The sequence below is a fragment of the Pleurodeles waltl genome, chromosome 1_2 (genome assembly GCF_031143425.1).
Source record: "Pleurodeles waltl isolate 20211129_DDA chromosome 1_2, aPleWal1.hap1.20221129, whole genome shotgun sequence".
Classification (NCBI taxonomy): Eukaryota; Metazoa; Chordata; class Amphibia; order Caudata; family Salamandridae; genus Pleurodeles; species Pleurodeles waltl.
The window spans coordinates 209,833,592-209,846,551 of NC_090437.1; positions in this window are offsets into that span (position 1 = coordinate 209,833,592).

Consider the following 12,960-nt stretch of genomic DNA (forward strand, 5'->3'; position numbering starts at 1 on the left):
CAGTCAATTCCTCCCGGTCTTACAATGGACCTAAAAACGACTATTCTATTATTTCTTTTTTTTCTTAGTAAGAGAATCAAAACTAAATGTAACTTATTTAAAAAAAAAAAAAAAACGAACCACTTGATCCATGAATTTAAAGCTTCATGATCGATGATCAAACCCTTCAGTCCATCCTTTGCTATAGCTCGCATGCACCTACTATTATGCTAACATAACTGTTCTCCCTTCCTCATCAATAGAATAGCCCGTTCATTATTCTCATGCTACAACATGATTTGAAAGGCCCAAAAGTTCAGTTCTCATTGAAAATGTTGTATCCATCCTGACAATTACCTTGCAACACTACTTTAAAGAAACACTAATCCACATCAAGTTATGATGATTTAAAAGCCCTTGAGAGAATTCGAACACTTGGTATCCTTTATATTCTAACCAGCCTGCACATTCCCTCATGCTACCTGTTCCACATGTCTCTTCCTCTTCAATGATAATAAAATGCTCCTTACTTACCCTCTTCCCATACCTCTTACAATGCAAGACCAAATTTGAATCCAGATTTGCAATTTTACTCACCTGTTTAGTAACTTCATAATGGGTAATCAAATTATCTATAAATGCTCCAGCCTCCTGAAATAACATCACTATGCTACTAATTAATTAAACAGCCTACTGTTGTTACAGAACCCATACATATCATATTTGTATCCTCCATAAAGCAACCTACATCATTGTATGTAGTTCTCTGTCTATATTAAGTCCATTATGGACAGTTTGTAATTCATTTATGCAGTATGTTTCCCTGAATCTTATTTTCTTGTCTAAGTATCCTCCTCTTTGATCTACAGTAACATGTTCAATACCCATAAAGTGAATACTACCCATTTCTGCAATGTTTTGATTTTGTCAGAAATGCACTTTATATCACCATTTTTTTATTGTCCTTAAGTGTTCCATGCTACATACTTTTAATTTCTTTGTTGTTGATCCCACATACATTCTCCCACACATACATGTCATTGAATATACACAACTATGTGTATTGCAATCAATAAATGAGACAATCTCATACTTCCCCCCTTTCCTACCATCTGTAAACACCTCAGTACAGTCAACAACATATTTGCAACATATACAATTATTGCATGTATATGAACCATGTTGGTAAGACAATGTTCCTTCCTCTTTCCTCTCCTGTTTCAATATCATACAACTCTGTATCATTAGGACTCAAAAACGTTCTTAGTGTTGGTGCTTTCCTATATACCACTACTGGGTTAGGTGATGAGATCATATCAATGTCTGTGTCCAAATCTCAGGATTCCCCAGTGTTTACTTAGAGTCATGTGGCCTCTCCTGTTTCCTACACTGTGCATAGTAATACATCTTGAAATATCCTCATTCAAAGATTTTTCTTTTAACTTGTCTATTAAAAGTTTGTCTTTAGCTGTTTTCTGAACTCTTCTTTCAGCCTTGTTAATAATGGTCAAATTACAACCTCGTCTCATAAATCATAATGTTTCTTTTGTTATTCTTTCATACTCTTTAATTTCGTTACAATTACACTTCACTCTTAAAAATTCCCCAAATAAGATGTTGTCTATTTCCTTTTTATATGACCCGAATTTGCGAATAGAATTGAATTAATGGGTTTTGCCTTCCTAAAAAGGTTTGTTTCTAATCTCCCTTCATTCACATATACTTCTAAATCCAAGAAACAGATTTTTTGTTTGCTCTACTCCAAATGCAATGTGATATTAAAATGATTGGTATTAAGGTGTACATGACAGCCCTTCAATGTATCTTCACTACCTTTCCAAATAACAAAATTGTTGTCAATATAACAAACCCAATAAACTACATTCTCTTCCAGTTGGTCTATAGCTCTCCACGCATGCTCCCTCTTATACAATCCTATAAATAGGTTTGCATAAGAGGGAGCAGACCTGAAACCCATAACTGTTCCCCTGATCTGATAATAGAGATCCTTCCTATAGAGAAAAAGTTGTTTTTCAGAACCAACTAAAACAAGTCTAAAATCGTGTTGGAGTGTTGTAAATAACTCCACTGATTTCGTGTAGAGGAAGTATTTGATTGTTTCAAGACCATTCTCATGCTGTATGCTGGGTTACAAACTGTTCACATCCATAGTTGCCATGTAGAAATCATCGTACGAATCAATACCTCTGATTTGTCTCAAAAATACTTTTGTATCCTTACTATAAGAAGGTAGTGTTTTAACAAATGGTGCCAAATACATATCCACATATTTAGAAATATGTTCTGTATGACTCGCTATCTCTGATATTATCAGTCTCCCTGGGGGTATCCTACTGTCTTTATGGAATTTTGACAAGAAATACATGATTAATGTTTTGTCCCTATCCACCCACAAATAATTATAAACCTCCAAAAATTGTTTCTCCATGTACATTCTCAATTTACTCTTAACAGCTTCCTTAGATAATTCTACCTTGGAAAAGTCAACCTTCTCATAGTTATGTGGATTTCTCAATTGTCATGCTGCATCTTTATGATAATCAATGTGGTTTAGGACAAACACATTTCCCCCCTTATCCGCTTGCCAAATGATAATGGATTTATCACTGCGCAAGTCTTTCAATGCTTTAAGTTCATCTTTATTAAGATTACAGTCATATTAAATGGCACATAACTGTCAAAATAATGCATAAGCAAATTGTTGAAGATATCCAATACATTATAAGCCTTCATAGGATGAATACAAGTAGATTTAGATTTCATTTCACTAGTGACACTCAGATCTGTGTAAATGTGTAATCCTTTAGCTAGATCTTCAATCGCACATTCTTTTCCCTCCTCCAAACTCATTAGTACACTAATTTCCAACAATTCCTCAATTGTTATATGACTGGGATCTGTTTTGACCTGTTTAGGGTCCCTAATCTTACGCTTAGTCAAAAAATATATTTTGTTTTAATTTCTTTTCACTTACAAATTCATTTACATCCATTTTAGTACCCAAATTGTTCTATCAACCCATTGGAGCAAAACTCAGTCCTATATTATGTACAGTGTGATCAGCTTCTGTGAGCTTCCTATGTGATAGGTTGACCACCAAGTTATCTACTTCCTGGGTGCTGTCTCCTTCAGTTTCTGTGCTCACATCCTTACTCCTTTTCTGTCTCTGTCTCCTACTCTGTCCTCACCCTCAGCCCATTCTTCCCTTCTGTCTCGCTCATGATCTGTCCCACCCATTTGAATGTGTAACCTGCGGATCCGTCTCAGTTCCCGTAAAAAGGTTGACGACCTCACCCTTGTGCTCTGTCCTGATGTACCTGATCTTTCAGGACTATCCCTTTCTTTTTTCTTTGCAGTTACATCAACTTCCATGCAAACCTATATATATTTCCATTTCTATAGTCTCTCTCATCCCTTAAAAACTTGATCCTCTTCTTTTCTCATAACTCCACCTGATATTTATGCATAATTTTTTCCAGTATCTCTCAATTTTTAACTCTATTTTCTAGGCTATTTATTCCTTCAATTTCTTTCTCAACCTGATCTATTTATTTGAGTAAACGCTGTCTTTGATCATCCGCAAATTCAATGTGCATACCCTTAATTTCTCTGGAAGTGGCATTTAACCTATTCTCCCATCTTTCTGCCTTTTTGTCATCAAAATCCTCAATCGCGGAAAACATATTGATTTTGATACCCCTGGGAATCCTATCCACATCCAGATATTTCCTAAGAGTCATGGAATTCCTCAACTTTGCTGATCCTCTTTTCTGAACTCTTTCCAATTTAATAAACATATCTTACAGACTTTTAGCCGATTTCTATACTTCATTAATTTTAAATTGAGTTCCTGTAAAAATTCTGTTAGCTAGCATTTCACTTTTATCAAAATGTTTTGCCATTGCTACTTGACACCTCAAACAAGTGCTTTGCTCCCTAATATGAAATAATGGACAATACTTCATAGTTTTTTTATAAAATAGGATCCAGAGTTTCAAAGACTTTTCTTCCTATTTGCGTTATGTTTTTTAATACAAACCTGATGCAAAGTAACCAAAAGTAACGCAGAGCTGCATTACTTGCATCAATGGGACTTTCGTCGGGTTGTGCACGGGCATTCCTTTGAAGCTACCCATGGATTTTGATGAAACTCGATAAACTGCAAAGAACTGTAGGTAGTGTTTTGTGCCAAAGTCTTGTGCCTCTTTTCTGAACTCTTTCCCATTTAATAAACATCTTTTAAACTTTTAGTCGATTTCAATACTTCATTACTTTTAGATTCAGTTCCTCAAAAATTCTGTTAGCTAGCATTTCCCTTCTATCAAAATGTTTTGACATTGCTACTTGACACCTAAAACAGGCATATTGCTCCCTAATATGAAATAATCAACAATACTTCATTCTTTTTTAATAAAGTAGGGTCCAGAGTCTCAAATACATTCTTCCTATTTGCCTTAATTTATTAACACAAACCTGAAGCAAAGTAACCAAAAGTAACACAGAGCTGCATTACTTTGCATCAAGGGGACTTTTGTAGGGTGGTGCACGGGGCATTCCTCTGAAACTCCTCAAGGGTTTTGATGTAACTCCCTAAACTACAAAGAACTGTAGGCAGTGTTTTGTGCCAAACCTTTGTTCCTCCTTGAAGCAGGTATTAGGAGAAGACATTTTTTCATGTATCTTCATTTTTCCCTCCTGCTACAGCACACATAGAAAGTTGGGCACATCCTAATGTATAGGTTTTGCATTGGAAGGCACTCAGTGTGTCTGATTAGATTACAAAGTTAAACACATTAAGTGAAATGATTTAACTGTTTCTAATAAGCTTTTTTATAATGTTTTTGAAATTATTTATAGCTTTATGTGAGTGACTTGATTTCGCACAGCACAAGCAACCACTGTATGATTTAGTTTGCACTTTTCTTCCTGCATTTAATATAAATGCACAACAGATTGTACGTTTTTAGGAAAATGTAAATGTGATTCTTAAATGTAAAAGCTATTTTTGTTAGGGATTAAAGTAACTGGTTCGCTTGTTTTCATGAAATTAAAACAGCTTGATCAAAGCATGAAATACTGGGTTATGCATAGCTATCTTATTAGACGCACTGACTTATGCTGCTTCTACCTGAGCCTTCTTGCCTTGTGGTATTTTGTCATTTTGTCACTCCTCAAACATGAAGAAAGACAGCCTGACAAAATCAGCCTGATGGAATTATAAGTTAGAGAAAAGCCTAAATGACTAAATACTTTTTCCACTACAAAAGTATGTTTTCATAGAAAAGGTGCATGTCACCAAGAGAAAGGTAAGAGAGGAGGGTGTATAGAATGGGGAAACAGAGATAGTTGGGGGAACTAATCAAAGTAAAATTAAAAAAGGATTTAACCAGGAGGCTAGAGCATGTATGTGTTTTAAAGAAAAGAAAGATGAATTAAATCAGTGAAAATAGCAGGTGTAAAGGAGGGAGAAACATTAAAAAGCTTTGAGGGAAGTAATAAAAGTAAAATTAAAAAGGAGTGAAGCAGGAGGGTAGAAGATGTATGGCATTAAAGAAAGGAAGGGAGGTAAAAATAGAAAAGAGCAAAAGAGGGAAGGTAACGGGAGAGGATATAGAATTGGGAATTTGTAAATTGGGTGGGGGAAGAAGTAAAAGTAAAAAGAAGGAGTAAAGCTGGAGGGTGCAAGATATGTAGATATTAAAGAATTAAAGAAAAGGAATGTGAAGTAAAAGAGGAAAGCAGCAGGAGGAGGTGGTATAGGAAGGGGAAAAAAAGTAATACAACTGAAATAAAAGATGAGTAAAGAGGGAGGGTAGAAGACATATGGTTATTAAAGAAAGGGAAGGAAAGGTAAGATAAGAAATGGCAGTGAAAGGAGACAGGTTACAGGGAGGGTTTAGAGGCTGGGGAAAACGTGAACGGGATAGGGTAGTAGTACAACCCAAAAAAATAGAAGTAAAATCAGAGATAATTAAAGAAAAGTTGGCAATTAAAAGGGATAAATTGGCAGTGAGAAGGTATAAATATTGTACGGGGTAGGAAAGGTAGAAAAAGTGAATTAAAAACAAGAAGTAAAGATGGAGGCTAAAGGATCATAGGCCAGATTTATCATAGTATTGTGTTGCCTTTGCATCACACATCGTGTTGCGAGGGCAACACAGTACTAAATTCACAACACTAAAGTCACACCAAGCAACGCAAGAGCACTTTGCAAGGCTCTGCGTTGCTTGGTAAATCGGAAGTAATGCAAGGTAGCGCAAGTCACTGCCTGGTACTACTGTGCTCTGGGATGGAATTCTGTTGGAGTTCCCACACATCTATCTCTCTATCTATGTAACACTTAGAGAGTGTATAACTGTCCATGGGTGTCCCAGCGCTAATTAGTGTGTTGTTAACTGGCCAACAGAGATTAAGCAGGGGCATTTGAAAAGGCAACTGTTCAGGAGTTTGTGGAATTGGAGTTCCGTCTTCACTGTGGGGGGGGGGGTAGGAAGTTCCAGAGTTTTGCAGCATTAAATCTGGAAGACCGAGCACCGATTCTGTTTTTTTTAATAGCTGGACTCACAGCCCTACAGGCAATGGAGGAACACATACTTCTTCCTGGTATGTAAGGTTCAATCAAATGTCAGGTGTTTTCAGGACCTTTTTTGAGGAAAGCTTTTTGGGCTATACAAAAGGCTTTACATTTAAACCTTTGAGCGGCTGGGAACCTATGGAGGGAGGATAGTGCTTCTGGGCTAAATTGTGCCTCAGGACCTTATAGGGAAATCTGATGGTAGCGTTCTGTACAACATGTGATTTCCTTGCTACTAAATTTGGAGCTTCTAGCTAGGTCCAATGTGTTTCCATAATCTAGGCGAGAGAGAATACATGCCTGTACCACAATTGTTTTAGAAGGGGAGGGGAGCAGGTGTTAGATTTTCCTAAGCATCCTGAGGATCCCATGACAGGCTGCTGCTGCCTCGGTAGCATGAGTCTCCATAGTGAAGGATTTGTCTAGCCAAACCCCCAGATATTTTATAACCATCTTCTGGGTAGGCGGGCTGTTCAAACACCTCGGCCGTCGCAAATTCATGTGCGGATTCAAAGAATTGCTGAATTATGTTTCAAGGGTGAACTGTTCATCCAAAGGGCAACCACCGCTAGACAAGGGCCAAGATTCGGGAAGCTGGGCTGACTGTAGGAGAGGGCCAATACCAATTGGGTATCATCCGCATAGGCTATAATAGATATCCCAAAGGAGAGAATCACATCAGCCAATGGACACATATATAGATTGAATAAGATGGAACTTAATGAAGAGCCCTGCAGCACTCCACAATTCAATGGAAAGATGGCAGAACTACATCCTCCCTCAAAAACCTGGAACTTCCTATTCCTGAGTAAGGATTGGAGCCAAACAAGAGCCTTTCCAGAGATTCCCACACTGTGAATACCTTCAATCAAGATGTTGTGAGTGATGGCATTGAAAGCTACACTGAGATCAAAGAGGATAATGACTGCCAATCCTCCCTGATCTAGTAGCATGTTGGTCTCCTGAACAACCGCAAGGAGCATGGTCTCAGTTCCATGTTTGGGTCTAAACCCAGTCTGAGTGGGGTGAAGGATATTATGATCCTCTAGATATTCTGGACAGGACATGTTGCTATGTCTTTGAAGCACTTTGCTGAGTCCAAGGAACAGTAATATTGTTTTTTTCTCAGAAGTGTTCCATAGCATGGTTCCTGGTTGTTGGCTTACTTCCTTCCACTGTAGAGGGATTTAATACTTCACAAAAGGTGGGTACAATCAGGTCTGCAGCGTTTGCTAAATTGTGAGGTAGCAGTGCCCAAAAGTGACCATGACTTGACTTTGCTAAATATCTCTAAGTTTCTCTCTAGCATTATGGGGGAAAAGGCTGAGAGGCCAGTGTTATGACTTGCTTCCCCAAATGACATGGGTCTGAGATTAGAGCCTAAGGCCCAGATATACAAGAAAGTGGCATATCGGTCCAGATGTGCCACTTTTCTTATATCGCCCCTGCCCCACCTAACGACACCATGGTTGCACCATATTTACAATATGGTGCACTATGGTGGTCATTTCTACAACAGTGACTTGATTTATAATGCTTTTGTGGCACTTTGCAGCATTGATGCCAAAGTGTGATGGTGCTAGTGCAGCAATTCACTAGAAGGCCCATAGGTTACTATAGGTTTGTCACTTTAACACCTGCACTATGCAGGCGTTAACAATGACAGAAAAAAATGACAAAGTGAAATGTTGTAGATTTCACTGTGCCATTTTTCTGAGCCTTCTAATGGGGGAACGCCCCACTTTGCATACATTATGCCTGGCATAGGCATATTGTGCCTCAAGCGGTTAAAAGTGCAAGCATTGCGCCACTTAAAAAATATGGTGCTGAGGAATGGCCTTAACGCCACAGTAGCATAAATAAATCATGCTAGTGTGGCGCAAGGAGGCACAAGGGCCTTGTAAATCTAGCCCCTGTTTAATTTATGAAAGGTAAGATAAGTATCATGAGTTTTTCCTGAAAACAAATTGCTAAAACTTTGCACCAATGAGCTGAATGTTCGAGAATAGGAGGGGGCTTTAGTAAGGTTTTAACTATTTAGAATATTTCCTGCGCTATGTTTGCTGCCGTATTGATCTTTCCATTGTAATAAAAGATATTAGCTAATTTAATTTCAGAATGATACATCCTGATAGTCTCTCTGTATTTTGCTTTTTTAACTTCATTATTTCCTCTATAGCCTCTCTGCTTTTTTACACACTTGCAGAATGGCCCTGAGGTGAGGGATATACATCCACCGATCCACACATGGATTTTGCCACATTTCCAGATTTGCCAATTCTGTAATCCTGGGAATGTGCCAAAATGCTATGCCTTCCCAGGGGAGGTACAGTGAAGAGAAATATATTTGCATATTGTTTGTTTCTTTTTTCTAAATGTGCTCCATTCTCAAGCACACTTAGAAAGAGGAAAAAAGCCCCAGAGGATTGGTTTTGGGCTCCAGCCAGCAATGCAGGCACTCTTGCACCATGGTACAAGGGTGCCTCTATTGTGCACAAGTGCAGACAGAGAGCAGGAATGTGTCCTACATTGATGAATATAAGATAAGGTGAGTGAGGTAAGAAAGGAGCCCCTTAAAAAGCAGGGTGAGATCCCTCTAAACAATAGAATGCAAAGACTGGCAAAGTCAGTCGGTCTTGCATTTGAGACCTAATAGCTTTGTCAATGGCTTTAGCCTTGCTGTACAGCATACCCTATGCTTTGCAGCATAGCTAGAGAAGACAAAACCCTATGACATGGTTGTAGTTGTGTGCACCACGCTTGCTTACCTGCAAAATAATGTGGCACTTTTTATTTTTTTTATTTGCTGATCCAAGTTGGGGGTGGCACAGGTGAAGGGAAGCAAAACTGAGCGCAAGGAGATGGAAGCAAAAGAGACAGTGAGGGTGGTGTAGAGAACATTGGGTGAGAAAGCAACATAAAGTGAGGAGAGGAGGAACACATGAGTAAGAATTAATGAAGGCAGGACATGATAGTGAGCTCAAGGTGAGGGAGTGGATGGAAGCACAGAGGCAACAGAGAGCAGCACAGAGAGCAGTAAAGGAGGAAGAATCCTGGAAAGCATATGCACTATTATGGAGTTCTTAGCCCAAAAGAACTAAGTGGTACTTGAAAAGCAAGCTTGAAGCATAGTTGCCAGCCAATGAAAAGAGATAGTAAAGATGATATGCTTCATCTGAGTGACAAACACAAGCTTGACAAGATGGAATACGAAGAAAAAGCAGGCAAATGTGAGTGTCAGGAAAGCCAACTAAAGGTAAGCAATAAGCAGACTCCAAGCCCCTTTATGTTTTTGGTAAGCCCACAATATATCTTTCACAACCATGCCTGGTCAATTCAACCTTAAATTGAATAAACAAATCTTTTTTCATAAATGCTTTCCTCCATATTGGTTTTATCACACTGTAGAAAACCATTAATAAAGAATAACTTTTCAAAACAGGTTAGATGAGCAAATGTCATCAGAACCACACCCTTTAAGTATTAATTTATTCAGAAACCCATGCAACGTTCTACTACAACCAAAGCACATAGGTCATGATTTAATTAAAGTAACTTACTTCTTCATTGAATGCCCATTGTGTGCATGTTGTTGAATAGAGTAAATAGGTGAATATGAGAAAACCGCAGATGCAGAAGTGTCTCATAATCACATGATCACCCAGCATGTGCTGGAACAGTAATCTTATAGTAAAATGACACAAAATGTAGTTGTAGGGATCAATATTTAAAAACAGGACAGACTGTAGTGGGGTTCTCTGCTGACAATGCAGTGTTTTGCACCCTGGGCTACAGGGAAGAATAGTGGGCCATTGCTCCATAACATAGTGTCTTTTGTGGCGTCACTGCACATGCATTGTGTTTGGGTAATGTTCCTATAATGCAGTACAATGTGGGGGCTAGGATGCAGTGTAGTGTAGCATGTTTCCTCCTTATAGTGCAGTGTGGCAGGACAGTCTTTCTAAGGGACTGTGCATTTTGAGAAACAATATGAAGAAGGGCACAATACAGCAGGCTTATCTCGGACCCAGCAGCAATTTGTTCATACCATTTATCAATGACATTTGTTGTACTCCATTTTCATCCAGCTGTTAGAATTAACACATCAACGGGGTTCATTAGCTATATGAAGGGATGCCACTCAAGTCTCCATTAGAGTTATTGCTTGGACAGGTTACTTTTCATCCATTGACATTGTCCCACTTTTTACTGGTGTACATACAGCTCTATTGACATATTACAGTATATCAGTCTTGAAAAAGTCTAAGTGAGGAAACACGTGTTGGCTGCCTTTTGTATCTTGAATGTATCCTTTTCATAGGGAATATGAAGAATTGATGAACATTGGAAGAAATGTGAAAATAAAAGAAGTTTCAATTACTTTAACAAACTGAGATTTATCTTTGGACCTACATCTTTCTTGAATGCTAGCTTCCTGTGTGCTTCGATATTAGTATTTATGCATTTTGGAGGGAATGTTCTCTAAGGTGCAGTCCAATGCAGTGGGTTTGTGTTGTCCTAAGATTCTATATGGTGGAGCAGTATCCTATGGATGCAGGGGAACATTCTGTGCTAGTGATTCAAGGATGGTGTGCAGTGTTGTGAAGTAGTGTCACTTGGAATAAGGAAGTTTGGTTGGATGCTGTAGTCCAGCTTTGTGATGTAAAGTACTGCAGTGTGATGTATTTCTATCCATAGGATCCAGAAGTAGGTAAATATCCTATGGAGGCCTTGTTAGTGTCTTTAGTGTGCAAACACCTTTACAGTGTATACGGGAACACACCATGACAAGCACAACTCCCATTGTACAAATGTTGCTAATTCACTGTACTCGATCACTCGGAGGTTGAACAGGAAAAGCAGGCCCAAGCCTCATTCAAGTCGAAGGTGTGGCTCTGATGCGGTCTATGGCCAGATTAAAGGATGAACCTCAGACGAGCTAGCGCACCACCCTCCCTCTGCCTCCATTATGAGCTTTATAAAAGAAAACAAAGAAGCTGTGTCCTGCAAAATGGCTAACTGCCAAAACAGTTGGATCAGGGGCTATATCAGGTACAGTGGCACAGGGTCGAGAGGCCTGAGGTGCCCATGAGCCCAGATTACGGGTACATTTCGCAGTTTATACAGTGGCCTAGGGACCCATTCCTTTCCTTGCACTAGGGGCAAGACATACTGGCTACTCTACTAAGGGCCTGATTTTGATTTCAGCAGATTGGTTACTCCATCACAATGGTGACAGCTAACCAATCCGTTGGAATCTAAATTTCATAGGATATAATGGGATTTATATTTCGACAGATTGGCTATCTGTCACCTAGTGATGGAGTGATCCATCCACCAAAATTTAAATCAGGCCCTAAGTTGGATCATGAAGAATGCTCTTAATGTGTGTTTTGTCCTTTCACTGATCTTACTATCTGAAGAGTCAGAAATATCAAGTGAAAATATACCTGGCAGGCTGCAGCTAGTTTAACTTTGATGTCTGCCTTTAAACTAAGAGCAAGGACCTTGCCACTTCTGTGACTTCCTAATGTTTTGTTAATGGATGGCATTGCATTTATTCATGTGTCCCACGTCTTCAGATGTGAGGCAGTAAGAGTGAAATGTAAATAGAATGCTCTTACTTTATACTGTGGTCAGCAGCATGGTTGCATGTTTAATCTGTGTACTTTGATAGAACTCTTCATGGTATTTGAAGAAAATAGTGATTGATTGATAGATGGTTTAACCAAGTAATATTGTTTGTTTAGTGCCAAGAAGACCTACCTAAAATATGTACATTTTGTTAGTCAGTTATATTGAAAATGTTGAACCCAGTGAACTAGCGTTGCTCCTGGAGCACAACTATGCACATTGGGGCATATTTATGAGAACTGACGGAACTCTGAATTGAGTCAGTGTTGCATCAGAAAAAACTGCACTGTGTTGCAGTTTTCCTTGTCCCATTGATGTGCCATATTCAAGGTATGCACATAAGCCAAATATGTATCACAAATTCCAAAACAACAATGTTGGGGATTATTTAAGGTGCCACAACGCAAAAACTCCTTATGTGAGACAAAGCTGAACTGAGGGTCATGAAACACATTTACATGCTGCAAGTTAGCATTGTGCGATGGAGGAATGCTTTGTGTCACAGGAAGACTGTAAAAAGTGACACATTCAACCCAGCAATATTTCACAATAATGACAACCATAGAAGGAGCTTCTGGGAGCCAGGAGGGTAACAACCCCAACCCAGAAGTATTGCCAGCATCCCTAGGGAAGAGGAAGTCAAACTTCAGCGAAGAGGAGAACCAGATGTTAATAAGTGAGGTGACAAAAAACAAACGTCTATTTTTTGTCACCTCAAGATTGCCATTACGGAGGAAGGAGACCATCTGGCA